The 14,994-nt window shown below is 40.9% G+C and overlaps 1 long non-coding RNA gene across 1 annotated transcript; it reads left to right on the top strand.

Moving 5' to 3' along the window:
- Window positions 1–4,616: 4,616 nt before the first annotated feature.
- Window positions 4,617–11,072, top strand: LOC119506306. The gene is made up of 3 exons (XR_005210971.1): window positions 4,617–4,632; window positions 6,533–6,652; window positions 11,055–11,072. It is a non-coding gene; the product is annotated as an uncharacterized LOC119506306 (long non-coding RNA).
- The last annotated feature ends 3,922 nt before the right edge of the window (window positions 11,073–14,994 follow it).

Genomic DNA, 14,994 nt, shown 5'->3' with positions numbered 1-14,994 from the left:
TCATATGGCCTAGCAATCCCTCTCGGAGGTGTTTATACAATTGAAATAAAAAACTCAGTTCATAAAGACCCTGTAGTCAAATGTTTATAGGAACTTTATTCATGATTGCCCAAAATCCAAGAAACATCCCAAGTGTCCCTCAAGTGGTAAATGGATTAACAACCTGTAGACCATTCAGACAATGGAATACTGCTCACCATTAAAAAGGAATGGACTACCAACACACTCAAAAACATGGATGAATTTCAAATGCATTATGCTGAAAGAAGCCAGACCCAAAGGAACACACCCTGTACATTTACATTTGTATAGGACTTCATAGAAGAGGCAAATTTATAGGTACAAAGAATAATCAATGACTTCCAGGAGTTAGGAGTGGGTAAGGAATTTGACCACAAAGGGATAGCAGAAGAAACATTTTGGGGATTGGTGGAAGTTTTCTGTATCTTGATTGTGGTACTGGTTATACAACTACATATGTTTATTGAAACTCTTAGAACTATACACCACAGTAATTTTGCTGTATGCAAATTTAAAATACATATATACAAAAGAATATCACTAAAGACCTTTTTGGATAGAGAGGGGTGTGTAGCCTGATGCTTTGTGGATTTCAGGACAGGTGACCTGGGTTTCCTGTGGCTCTCTGACCTCTTGCCACAGAATTGCAGTGCAGGTAGACAGCCAGCTGCAGGAGCTGGTGAGTGGTGATGACTTTGTAGGACCACACAAGGAGAGCTTAGAAGCGTCAGGAAGAGAAATGGCCAATAACATAAACAATCGTTCAGAACAGAAGTGAGGTCATGGGGTAGCTACTTCAACTGTGAGTTGTTTGGGGAGAAAAGGGCCAACAATAGATTGCTTCTTGGGAAGAAGATGTGGAAAGAAAAGGTGATATAAAAATAAGAACATAGGGTTCCTCCCTGAATGATGTTGATCATCATCATAGTTCCCCAAAAAAAGAGGTCTTCATTGAAAACCTAACACGAACTTCTTTTGTAGAACATTGTCCTACGAAGGAAGCTTTCCAAAGGATTTAGGTACAAGGTACATGAGAGTCAGAAAGACTGAGAGGAGTCCCAGCTCTGTCATTTACAAGCCTAGAGCCCTTGGGAAAATTGCTTTGCCCTTCTGACCTCTGGTTTCTCCATCTGAGAAATGGTTGACCATAGCAGATATCTTTCAGTGTTGACATGATCAAATAAGATACTGCATATATATAGCACTGAGCATAATGCCTGGCAGATAGGAAGCACTTAATAACTTGTAGTGAATATTACATTGCTGCTTATTTTCAGGAGCACACATATTTATTTTTTTCAAGTTTATGGTTGTATTTCAATTTTTTTCTTGTCTGTATCTCATCAGTAGGAGATCATCATGCCCATGAAACAATGTCTTGCTGCCCAGAGTACCTACAGATAGTGAATTTGAAGAGAAAATTCTTATTCCCAGAAACACAGAATGTTTTGTGCTCAATACAAAGAACCTTCAAAAGCAAGAGCTGTGACTTCCCTGCTCTGGAACTGGTTAACGTGTTGGGATATTTGGTAGATGAATTCTGCACCACGCTCTCTCCTTTACCATGCGCTAGGCTGGCAGGCAGCAGCTGCTCTCCACGCTCTTCTTCCAACACATAAAACCAATCTCCCAGCACCAGGGGAGACCATAAAAAAGGGAAAAAATGCAAATGTCCAAGCAGCGATTAGTTTTACCAGCTGTTCTTCATCCAGAATCAAAGGATTGGCCACTTTAGCTGCAAAGTCCACTGGACAGACTCAGGGTTTGTTTTTGTTTTTTTTTTTAAAGAAATGGTATTAAAAAGTAAAACACCCTTTCCAGGTCCGGCCTGTCAAAATAGTTGGCAAATTGAAGGATGGTTTAAATAGAGGAAGGTGATAAACAGGCAGCTTTTGGACTGTGCCTGAAATTATATTTGACCTTGGGGAGAGCATGGTTCTTTTAAACATGGATTGTGTACTCAGATGCCTTCAGAGGCCAGGCTAGTCATGTGGATGAGTGAAGAAGCCGTCAGAGTGTCATGCAATAGGGAGTGGTGGTGAGTATGGGCTTGTTTTTTGTTTTTCCGCTATTGAGAGATTTGAGTACAACTACGTTTCACTTTTCTCTTAAGTCTGTTTTAGAGGGGGGGACGTAGGGAATGTTTAATGTTGAATGACAATTGGCATAATCTCAAAGATGTGGGGCAATGGACACCATCTTCCATCTTGGCCATGTGGCGTACTGAGGAAGCCCATGACACGGCCTAATCGAGCAGCTTTTACTCACCTCCAGCTGATGACTGTTGTGCATGGATGTGAGCGCAACATTGTTAGACATTTGGTTATTCAAGAGACGATACAGATCTGGATTTTTATGAGACTTCTCCCAAATTTTAAATGCTGATGATTCACTCCATTTAAAGAAATAATGGTGTGGATCAAAACACATGTCTGTTGGTTAGTTTAGCCAGTGGGCTACCAGTTTAGACCTCTGCTTTAGACCTCAGTTTTATGCGTGTATAGGGTGCAATACTGTTTTTTGATAAATGGAAATCCATGGTAGAAACAAAATGAATTATGTTAGAAATAATCTCTTATTGACCTATAAAAAAGATTAAGAATTAAAATCATATTGTGAAGTGTGGAGTCATTTATTAAAGCATTATTTTAAAAGCAGAAGACGGGAAATAGACTACATGTCTATTAATAGGGGCTGCTTACGTAAACTATATTACATTCAAACAATACTTCGTAGCTGTTAAAAATATCTTGAAGGACATGAAAGAAGCGGATAACAGTGGCTCACTCTGTAGAGGGAGCCAGGGGAACTGGTGGACAGGATTAGCATGGAGGCTTTCTTTTCCTTTTATGTGTGTATTTGGTAACATTTTAATTTTTTTTACCACATGCATACATTCTCCATTCAAAATAAGGGTAATTTAATTTTTAAAAAACCTTGAAAAATAATGCACAGGACAGAAACAACCTCTTTCAAAAAGATAGTGGCAGGATAGGGATGGGGAATTACAGCACTGGAGACGATGGACAATTTGGGGGAGAATATCATGGCTGGCATGAGTTTCATCCTCTTACCATCACCAACATCTGAGAGTCAGTGCCATTGACTCCAATGGATGGACACAGACTCCAATAGGAAACACAAAGTAGTCACAGAAAGTATTCATTTATTTTTCTCACTAAGCTCAATATATCCTATTCAGCAAGGCACAAGTGGATACCATGGCAATTCAAGTACATGGGACTTGTTAGTGATGGGGTTTTCCTACAAAACTCTCCATCCCTTCCTTTCTTAGTCCTCTTTTGTGAGCTGTATCTCATGTCCCCAGAAGTTTCCTGGTCTACCTATTGGTTGCTCGCTTCCCCATCTTGGTCCTGAATTTGGCTCATTTATGAGCATGATTAGTGTCAGCTCTTACTTAACTGGCAGATGTTGTGTTTCCCAGCAGGTACTTCAATTTGCCTGAGGTCATTTGTGCTCTGTGCAAAGATGTACCTCCTATGAGGGAAAGAATGAGATAATGAATCAACTTTCTTCATTTTCTTTCTCTCAACCTTTATAAATAGCTGTAGAGGTATGGATATAGATGTGAATAAATACGTAGGTATACATATGCATGGAATAATTTAACAGAAACTGATAGCAGTGACGGCCTCTGGGGAGGAAGCCTGATAGTGTTCTTTTTATGCCCAGCGAGGGATTGACAAAGTACATTTCCAATATCACAGTACTTGAAATGAGGAAAGAAGGAGAAAATCCTTAGTTTGGGATATTTAAGTTTCTGTTTGAGAAAAACAGAAAATAAAACAGAATTTCTAATCAGTAGGGGAAAGTTAGATTATCTAATAAATGATAATTGGGGCTTTTGGCTAATCATCTAAGAAGGTCCTATATCTCTATCTCATTTCTTTCACCAAAATAAGTTGTGGAGGACAGAGTTAAAGATCTGTCTTAGTTTGCCAGGGTTGTTATAACGAACTGGGTGGCTTAATAACAGGAAATTCTCATCTTACAGTTTTGGAGGCTGGAAGTCCAAAATCATGTATCTGCAGGACATGTTTTCCCCAAAGTCTATAGTGTTCTAGGGGTGGCTTGCCAGTGACACTCCATTACCTGGTGATCTGTCTCCTTCTGTCTTCTCCTGATTCCTCCTCCTGTGCCAGATTTCCTTTGCTTATAAGGACTGTAATCTTCTAAGGTACTTTTTACAAATGAGTCCATACCCACAGGACTGGAGCGAAGAACTCAAAGACGTCTTGTAAGAAACTTGACTTAATCCCCATCAAGGTCATCTGCACAGTCTCTGCCTCCGTATATGCAGGATTTTTGAATCCCCTGAGTGTGATCACAATCAGTGACTTGTTTCTAACCACTGGAAAGCTGATGGGTTGTCTGTGATTACATGTGATTACATGGTAATGCCATGCCCGTCTTGCTGGAGTCTCTCGCCTTCACTGGATTTAATGAAACAAGATGCCACAGATCCCATAGTGCTACCAACAACCTGTGGGAGCTTGGAAGTGGATCCTTCCCCAGTTGAGGTCTGATGAGAACCCTGGCCTGGCCATCTCCTTGATCACATCCTTGTGAGATCCCAAGCAGAGGATCCAGGTAAGCCAGGCCCAGATTCCTCATTCAGAGAAAATGTGAGGTAGCAGATATATGTTGAATAAAGCTGCTAATTTGTGGTAATTTGTTATGTAACAATGGAAAACCAATACAGAGTTCTATATAGATTGATGAATGATATATAAAAAAATGAAAGAAACCATACAAATTACTAAAGAAAATGTGGTAGCATGCATTTGTAATCTTGAAGTACAAAAGATCTTTTTAAAGAAGAAATAAAACCCAGAAGTCATTAAAAAGAAGACTGACAAATTTGACTATATAAAATGTTTAAAATTCTACATGGAAAAAATACTATAACTAAATCAGTGTCAAATTAGAAAGAAAATTTGCAACAGATATGGCAGACAAAGAGCTAATTTTCTTTAATTCCTCAGAGTGACTGCAAATCAAGAAACAAAATCAGCTCCAAAGAAAAATGAGCCCAGAATATTAACAACTGGTTCAAAGAAAAAGAAATATAAACATTTTTAGCATGCATAAAGATGCTCAACCTTACTCATAATTAAAGAAATACTAATTTTCAAAAATGAAATTTCATTTTTTACTTAGATTGGCAAAGGTAAAAAAGTTGGTAATATTGGGAAAATAGGCACTTTTATAGGCCATTGTTTGGAATGTAAACTGGTGTAGCCTTTTTGGCAATAGAAATAAAAATTTAAAGCATACAAGCATACCTATACTTGTCAGTCTTCTTGTACAAAATTGTCCTACAGTTATGCCACATATGTTCATAGTGACTTTTGAATAGCCCAAACTTCTAATTGGTAGAAGACCTCTTAAGTAAATGCAGGGGTAGCTTACAATGGAAGACTGCGCCACTGTGAAAAAGAATGTCTTTTGTCTGTAAGTGATGATAAGGAATGATTTACAGGCTCTATTGAATTAAAAAATCAACCTTCAGAACAATGTATACTGATAATTTGCTCCAATCTTTTAAAAAAGATATATTGTAACAAGAAAATTGCACATGCTTTCTTGTATGTGTGTGTTGTGTGTGTGTGTGTGTGTGTGTGATCAGTGGAAAAGAAGAGTGTGCCTGAATTTGACCTCAGCCTAGGACAGTGTCCTCATGGGGCTGGAGAGCTAGACATCGCATGCACATGTACTAGAGAGAACAGCCTTCAACACACTTGTCTTAGGAATAGCTGCTGAAAGGAGGATTCAGTAACTTATCGTGGTCAGGAGCAGAGAGGTCTAGAAGCAGGAGGCCAGTGAGATGGGGCAGAACAATTTGATCCTGGAGGTCAGGCCGTCAGGGACTTCAGTGGGTCCTCTTGGTTCATGGCGCTAACAAGCAGAGACTCCCCAGTGGCACGTGATTCAGGAACAGAAGCTGTTTGTCTTCTGTAAAGTAAACACACAGCAAGTGCTGTGCTGGATGGAGATGCAGGAGAATACGAAGAAAAATAAGTTTGGTTTCTATAGTTTGGCAGAAAAATATTAAAAACTAAATTTAAATATTAAATATCAGCATATTGTATCTAATAATATTTACTTTTCCACTAAATTCAAACATCTTATGCTGATCTTTTCCCTGGAGTACAAATCTGTCATCTGGTTCTAGGTAGTGATTTTCACTTATCAGCTCTTATTTAATCCTCACAACTACATTTAAGGGAGTCTCATGGCTCCCGTTTTACACACTGGCCTCACAGACGTGAAGCCCCCTTTTGTAAAGACCCGAGAAAGTGGTCTCAGGACTTGGGTTTGTGTGAGGGGAAAACACGGGTCCAGAAGGATAAGGAAAGGTTGAATCCAGTTCTGGAGGCTGACCTTTACACACCTCAACCCATGGAAAGAGGATTCATCGTCTTGCTTCAAAGATGCCCCCTTTCCTGTATCTTCTGTTTCCATGATTTTTTTTTCCATCTCCTTTGAGCCCAGGTCACCGTTCTAGATGATCAGGACCCAGCGGTGAACCAGATAGATGTGTTTTTCTTCTCTCATGGAGCATTCTAGAGGGAAACAGAGAATAAGAGAGTAACAAATGCAATATAAGGTAAGGTTTTTGATAAGTATTACGAGAAAAGGGTAACACAGGATAAGGTGATAGAGTTGATGGTGGGAAGTGGGTGTGGACAAAGGGTTCTCTTAGTGTGCTTAGGCAGAGCTCTCTGAAGAGGAGACATTGGGCATGGATGTAAAGATCTGAGAGAAGAGAGCAGTACCAAGCAGAAGATAGATCAAGGACAAAGGCAGTGAGGTGGGCATGAGCTCACCCCATTGAAGTTGCTGCAGGAGATCCAGCAGGCTTGAGTGAGGGGAGCAAGGGAGGGAATTCAAAGAAATGAGGTCAGAGGGGCAGCAGAGGCCAGATCACAAAGGGCCTTGTAGGTCATGATGAAGATTTTGGATTTTATCCATCAGAAAGAAAGCCATGAGAAAGTTATAAACAGAAGAGAGATGGGTTCTTATTTATGTTTTATTTTAAAAAGATGGCTCTGTCTGCAGTGGGGAGAACACAGATATGTAAAAGCCCAGAGTACAGACAGTCCCAGGTGAGAGGCAATGAGGGTTCTGAGGAGAGTGGAGGTAGTAGGGATGGAAATTATGTCTATGTATTGGAGGTAGAATCTACAGGGTTATCTAATGGATTGGATGTGGGAGGAAAGGAGAATAAGGAATAAGTATAATAAGTAGTTATTATAAGTATAAGGTTGATTCCCAGATGTTTGACCTGAGCAACTGGGTGTTGCCAATGTATGGCGGTGGGGAAGACTAAAACATTAAAGCTCTGCTGAAACCCTTGCTGAGTCTACATTATCTGCAGAAATCTTTGCACAGCCTATAATCCCATAATCTCTTCCCTCCCTACCTTCCCAGATGCATCTCCAGCCTCTTTGTTCTCTTCCCTGGGTTTTCCAGTGGCACACCAGGCTGATTCTCCCCATTGATGCCTCTGATCACGTTCATGTCCTACGTGTCTCAGCTCAGTTCCACTTCCTCCAGGAAGCATTTTCTGATTTCCAAAGTTCAGATTAAGCCCTCTCCTCCAATTATGTCTCTTTGATGGGCTGGACTGTCCTTGATGGTGGATATTACATGTCATTCACCTCTGATCCCCTGTGCTGAGCACAGTGCCTGCTACATAAAAGAAGAGATCAAATAGTGTTTGATGAATGAATGAATGTATGGATACATGTCCAGTGCTGGATAATTCCTGGAATTAAATGTTAAATGTGAATAAATTTTTAAAAAAATATTTAGAAGTGTAAAGAATGAAAGTACAAGTTAACTAGAGACTCCTTGTAAGGCATGTATGTGATGCTTCTGAATTCTACCTTTAGGGCACTGAGATATGTCTGGAAGCACCAGGGCAGCTAAATTATCTCTGCAAAGTCTCTGCCTAGTGTGTTTTTGGGAGTTGCAGTGAAGAGAGATTTAGTTATAAAAATGGGGAAAAAGTGTAGGCGGGGCACAGCCTCACCCTCCTTTGTGGGCTTCTTTGGTAATGACCTGCCCCAAGGTCATTCCCCAGCCGCCTCGCAGTCGCCCTGTCCCTTTAATTCTGCTGATGGTCCAGACCACGCTCTGAGGTCCAAGATTAATGCTCCTCCCACCGCCCCCCTCCCCGATCGCCTTTAAATTCAGCCACATACCACTCACCTAACCCCGACAGAAGAAAATACAGCCCTGTCACAATCTTGTGGCAAGCTGTATCTCCCAGCATTAAATCACCATTAAGGGCCTCTGTGAGTTTGATAGCAGCTTCAGTGTTGTTTGTTTTTTTTTTTTTTTTTGAACTCCCTTCCTTTTTATCCCATTTGGAAATCAGCTAAAGCCTCCCTGCTATTGGCAGGGGGAATGCAATAAAGGAAACCATCTATGACCCTTTCCTCTAAAGGTGCATTCACACACCATAATTAATTGGTGAGTATAGACCTGTGGAGGATTTTCTAGCAAAACTTCTTATAGGCAGTGCAGCCACTGGTTGTCCGTTTGTCTGTAGAGGTAGCATTTGCATAACCATTTGTGATGTGCTTTTGCCTCAGGTATCTCATTTGATACTAACAGGCATCTTGTTTAAAGAAGAATTTATTATGCCCCTTTCTAAAGATAAGGAAGCCAAGGTCCAGGGGCCTTGACTGGTTAATTGAGGATCTAGGACCTTAACACAGAACCTATGGCTCAGGGACGGAAAATTCCTGGATACTTTTGATATTTGCCAAGTGATTTGTTCTTTCTCAAGCCTTCCTCATGCTCACCAGGCTCTGAAGGTAGACATACGGGGTTCAAATCTCAGCTCTGCCATTTACTGCCTGGCGACCTCAAGGCAGTTACTTATTTCTCCTTCTAGCATTTACCTAGTGCCACAATAATGTTGCTTAACAAACAACTACAAAACGTCAGTAGCATACAATAATCTAACAATTTATTTTTGCTCAAGAGTTCAGGGTTCAGCTGGGAGGTTCTATTGATCCTGGCAGGGCTTACTTATGCATCTGTGCCTGCTGGTGTGTCCAATGGGGACTGACTGGTTTAGGGTGCTTTCAGCTGTCCTGGCTCATCTCTGCTTCTCTTGTCTCCTATGCTACAGCAGCCTCTCCTGGCTTTCTCTCATGGCTGCAGTAAGGTTTCAAAAGAAAGAGTGGAACCAAGAAAGGCCTCTTAAGGCATAGGCTCAGAATCAGCACCTCTTCACTTCTGCAAAGTTATTTTGGCAAAGCAAATCAGGATACCAGCCTAGATAGAAGGGATGGGGAAATAGTCTCCATCTCTTGAGAGGAGAACTGCCAAGTCACCTGACAATGGTTGGGCACACAAGAAGGCCATTAAATGTAACCAATCTCCTAAAATCCCTTAGCTCTTTTGTTTTTGCATGTTAGCAATAGGACTTAAAATATTATCCATAGTATAGGGACATTGTGAGGGTAAAATGCAGCAATGCATGTGCAGTGCTTAGTACAGTGCCTGCTACATAGCACATATAACAAGTACTTAGGGTGTTAACCCTTATAGTTATTATTTTGGATTCTCATTCTAGAATAGGGATCCCTTTCCCCACTTCAATTATGTAGGACCTTTTTCAGCCCCCTGTTAAAATACTTTAAAAGTTTTAAAAAACTTTGATCCAGAGGGTTTTCTTCCTATCACTCTTAGTTGAAGATTGCAATTTTGTATGAAAATTTATCTTGAATGAGATTTCAGGGCCTTTGGTTATGGAAAGACAATATGTACTTTGTTGTAAAGAAGTTTCACATACAAGGTGACCTAGAGGCCTGGCCACTGTGGAGAGAAACTCTAGAATACTCTGGAGGCCATTTGTGAGCTAACCTTCTGTAGTACTTTGTTTTATGTACCCTCTCAAAAGACATGTTTTTAATCTTAATCCATGTTCCTGTGGGTGTGAAGCCATCTGTAAATAGAACCTTTGAAGATATATTATCAGTTAAGATGGGAATTCATTTGTAAATAGGACCTGCTAAGGTCCTATTTGGGAGTGGATGAATTGAATCAGGTTGGGCCTTAATCCATATCACTGGAGGGCTTATAAGAAGCTAGAAGTCAGAGAAGCTCACGGTAGATCAAGGGCATTTCCATGTGTTGGGACACAGAGATGCAAACCAAGAAACTCCAGGGATTGTGGCAAGCCAGTGCCAGAATGCTACAGACTTCGGGGAGAAAGCATGGCCTTGCCAGCACTTTGAATTTGGACTTCCAGCCTCCTATACCAGGAGCCAATAAATTCTTGTTATTAAGCCAACTGGTGTGTGACATATGTCATCGTAGTCCTGGCAAACTAAGACATCTTCATGATGTTCAGATGCCAGCAAAACCTGTCCATATATTCCCTAAGTTTGAACATACCCCTATTTGGCCTGTCCATATGTTTCCATGTAAGTTGCATCTGTCTCCTCTCTTGAATGTCTGTGAGCTGGTTTACTGCCTGAACTCTTCTCTTTGACAAGGACTGGAACTTGGTCCGTTGCACTTAGGTACTTCCTTAACATGCTTCCTCTGGAGGAAGAATAAGATTTACTATTGTCTCAATTAGGGACTTAAAAGAAAAAAGGAATAATATTTGAGCAATAGCCCTCCTTCCTTCCTCTTTCTTACTCTCTCTTCCAATACTGAACACTCACCATTCAGGTAACTATAATACAAGGGAAATTGTGATAAGAAAAATGAGGGTGGGACAAAAAAGACTTAGAGGGAACACAGAGGAGGGACAGAAGGCTTCTGCTGGGTGGGTTAAGGGAGCTTTCGTGAAGTAGGTGGTCTTGGAGCTGTTCTGAGGGATAAATGAGAGGTTGCCAATATTTTTTTTAATTACAAAATTACTATAAGTGTTTTATAGAAAATATCAGGAAAATGTAAATAGAAGAAGAAAGTGAGAGTTGATGTTTTGTGGCAGATGCTGCTGGTTGTTTACTCAATATCCTTTCTCCCTTTTTCCTCAGTAACATAGCCTTGATTACATGCAGGGTGGCAACATATCCCACCAAGAGACTACATTTCACAGCATACTTTGCAGTCAGGTATGTAACTAAATGTTGGCCGATGACAAGTAAGTGAAAATGTTATATGGGACTTCCAGGAAGGCTCCTGAAGAGAGATGACTTCCCTGGAGAAGTTTGCCCTTTGCCCTTCCCTATTTTTCCTCATTGATGGCCAGAACATGATGGTAAAGGTGAATTCTCCAGCAGCCAAGCTGGTTAAGAAACTGATTTTGAGGATACCCATATGTATATATTTAGTCAGGTTAGACTAGATTATGCCGTGATAACAAACAATCCCCACATTTCATGTCCTCACCTACATGTCCAATACATTTCAACAGAGTGTTTCTGTTAACTACAGTTCACTCCATCACTGAGGATGATGGAGGCTTCCTCTCAACATTTGCTTTCAAAATCACAGTAGTAGGTAGAAGGACGTATACTAAATTGTGCACTAGTTCTTAAGCCTTATGCTCAGAAATGACACATGTCACTTCTCCTCACAGTTCATTCATCAAGGCAAGTTATATATAATACCAGAATTCAAGGGAGGGAATATAATCCTATCACGTGCCTGAAAAGAGAGACAAGGAATATTAGAGAACAGAGATAATGACTTCTGTACCACATGCTAGGACAAGGAGCAGGAAGTTAGAATGTGCCGAATTCCTAAATTCCTAATGACTTTGTGAGTTGCAACACCAGCCCTGGGTTGCCCATTTCCAGACTTCTTCTACTCAAGAGAATATACCCTTATGTATTTAAGCCATTGTAATTTGGGGTTTTCCAATCCTAACTGGTTTGTTTCCCCCCCCACCAGATATAGCCACAGGTTATTATTTTTGTTGAATATACTGAATAGGAGACCTGAGACTCTGCCAGTTGTGCCTTCAGCTATTTCTAAGAGAGGCAGCCACAGGCACTTCCTGACCTGTACATTTCCATGTTTTGTGTCATGTGATCATATCACCTGATTAGATCAAAGCCAAAAGTACCTGTCTGTAGGCCAAGCAGACCACTGGTCGTGAAGCAGCCTGGCCTTAGAACTCTGTCCAGTGAGGGGTGTGGGATGGGCTCCATATTGGATGCTGACCAAATGGCTGAATCTGACTCTCTCCATTTTTTGAATTTGAGACATGCAGAGGGCAGTAGAAAGAAACTGAGAGCATGGCAGAGGCAGAGAGAAGTTGCATTATGTGAATGTCAGTCACTGGAGTATCTGATGATCTCACCCAGAGCAATATTGTATTTTTGACAGTGAGCAGGGTATCCAGTTTTCTGTGAGGTCTGGCTGTGTGGGTGCTAAGATGACTCCTGCCCTCGTTTTCTTCTTCGTGTGGTCTTACAATAAACTGCCCAGGGTGTGATGAAAGTTAGAGCCTAACAGATGCAGTGTGTGTCCTTCTCTTCTTTGTGTTCTGTATATGTATGTATAGATGATTTTTAAATGATCTATACTTTTTTCTTTCACTTAATAGTATACCATGTCCATCTTTCCTTGTCATTAAATTTTCTTTTACAACAACACGTGAACTGATGCATAATATTCTATTGCATGACTGTTGGTGTTTATTTAATCACTCCCTTAACAATGGACATTTAGGTCATGTCCAGTTAATTTTTTTGTTGTATGTTTGTTTTGCTTTTACATACAGCATCAAATTCAACGTCCCTAAAGCTAAATCTTAGCACATATCCATGATGTGTTTGTAGGTAGGAGACTGACAGAAGGATACTGGGGAGCAAGGGAAGCATTTCAAACCAAGGATATGGCATGAACAAACTGCACAGCTATGACATAGAAAAACACAAGGCTTGTCTTCAAATCATCAAAATTTACTAGCATTGGCTTGGAGATTGTGGCCAAATTATTGCCAGGCTTGAATGCCAAGTTAAGACATGCCATTTATGAGTACTTTTTCTTTCTTTCTTTTTTTTTTTTTTTTTTTTTTTTTTGCATACTTGGATGGAAAACCTGGAGTGCTACAGGGTGAATTTCTTGTCCTCTACAAGGTTAGTAGTTGTGTTAAACAAAGGGTCAGCAGAGGTTAATTTGGCCCATTTTACAATAGTGTGATCTATAGCAAACAAACAAAAGATCCCTTTGTAATTTATATTGTGCTTTGCAAATATATATATATGTATCTGTATCTAGATAGATAGGCAGATAGATACTATGCTTTTAAGGGGGCTTAACAGTGTAGAAATAGTGTTATGACAAATAATGTCCTAAGTGGAGCTGACTCTATTATGGATTAATACCATTTCATATTTGTGACAACATTTAAACATATATTTTCAAAGCACTTTCACAGACGCTATTTTACCTGATCTCCAAAATAGCACAGCCAAGACAACATAACCTTCTCATTTTACAGGTGAAGAAACTGAGATTAAGTCATCTAAAGAAATAGAATGCCAGTGCTAGAACATTTATCAAGGTCACCAGAGCTGGCCTCTGCATTTTCTGGTGGTGAGGGTGAAGCTCAGCTCAGCCACTAACCACCATCAAACAGCTCTTAGGTGGGTGCGGGAGGCAGGCTTTGTGTTCTCCTTCACAACTGCTTGCTCGTGCCTCATCCTAGTCTTCTATGTTTCCCTTCCTCCCCAATATCCTCCTATCAGACCCCAACCTGTAAAAACATTATGAATGTAGAGAAATGGGTTTTCACATCCCGTCTTCTTTTCCCATCACCACGAGGTCATTAAGTCCATTGATGGCAGAGTCGGGATGAAAGTCCACGTAGACTGACTCCAAGTTTAGGGCTTTTTCCAGTAGACAAGTGGAAATATGGTTGTTCCACTTTCCGTCCTCAAGGAATTCTTAAACTTTAAAGTGTACAAATGTGGGGTTAAATGTTAAATGTGGGGTTTTCTAGGCCCCGACCCCAGATGCTGGTCAGCACACCTGGACTTAGACCTAGAAATGGCATATTTTTAACAAACTCTTTGGATGATTATGATAAAGGTGGTACACAGTGTGCACTTCAAGAAACACTGTCTTATTTTGAGCTTGAGATCTGCTTTGTCTCCCCGCCAAGTGTGCCTGCTCTTTGAAAAGACTCCCACCCTGTCTTGTAATCTCTTATCAGTTCTATGTGTTTTGCAAATTGCATTTGCTCTTCATTTACGGACAAACCAGGTCAGTGCTGGCAGGCCAATAAGAGCTGAATTTTCTCTGGCCTTATGCATCAGTGACATATTTGCCAACCTAGCCCAGTTTCGAGGTCTCTGCAATCGGCAATGGTTGATGATGATGCGGGGTACGCGTGACTTGATTTGCAGCATGCCGGCTAAGCTTTCAGGGAAGTCAATAAGAAAAATCTCATTTTGATCTGCAGATTGGGCTCATTTGATTTGGAAGTCACTGGTGGTGAAAGAAATATGGGGCCCAGGGATGTCATCTTTAAGCCACTCTCTGGCTGTAATCACCCCTAAGAAGCAGCTTCCTCTATCTCGTTCCTCCTCCCCCCCTTCTCTGTACAGATTCATGTGTCAGCGGATGTAGAAGGAAAAAGCATCAGCCACTCTCAGCTTCCCTGGATGAATCCTCTTACTCTACATAGACGGGGCAGGGTCAAAACAACAGCACACCTCAGTCATCCCAACCATTTGCTGCACAGCCCCTAGGAAACCAATCTTGCCTTTGTGACTTTCCACATGGTGCTGTGGCTCTCAGCTTGAAGAGGTCAAAGAGGGAAAAATAAGCACATCATCATGTCTCACGAAGCAGATCTTGGGTCTGAGTGCCCTATGGGCTCCAGGTGTGTGTCAGAATGGTTCAGTTGATCTCCTAAATATTTCTTGGTTCCATCCAGATCTATTTATTCTCCCTGCCATTGACTTTACTGTCTCCCCTGAATTTCTCCAATACCCTCCTTACTGGTTTCCTCACCTCCCA

This window comes from Choloepus didactylus, chromosome 11 (genome assembly GCF_015220235.1).
Source record: "Choloepus didactylus isolate mChoDid1 chromosome 11, mChoDid1.pri, whole genome shotgun sequence".
Taxonomy (NCBI): domain Eukaryota; kingdom Metazoa; phylum Chordata; class Mammalia; order Pilosa; family Megalonychidae; genus Choloepus; species Choloepus didactylus.
The sequence above is the reverse complement of the archived record's forward strand: the minus strand, read 5'-3'. Positions and strand labels throughout refer to the sequence as shown.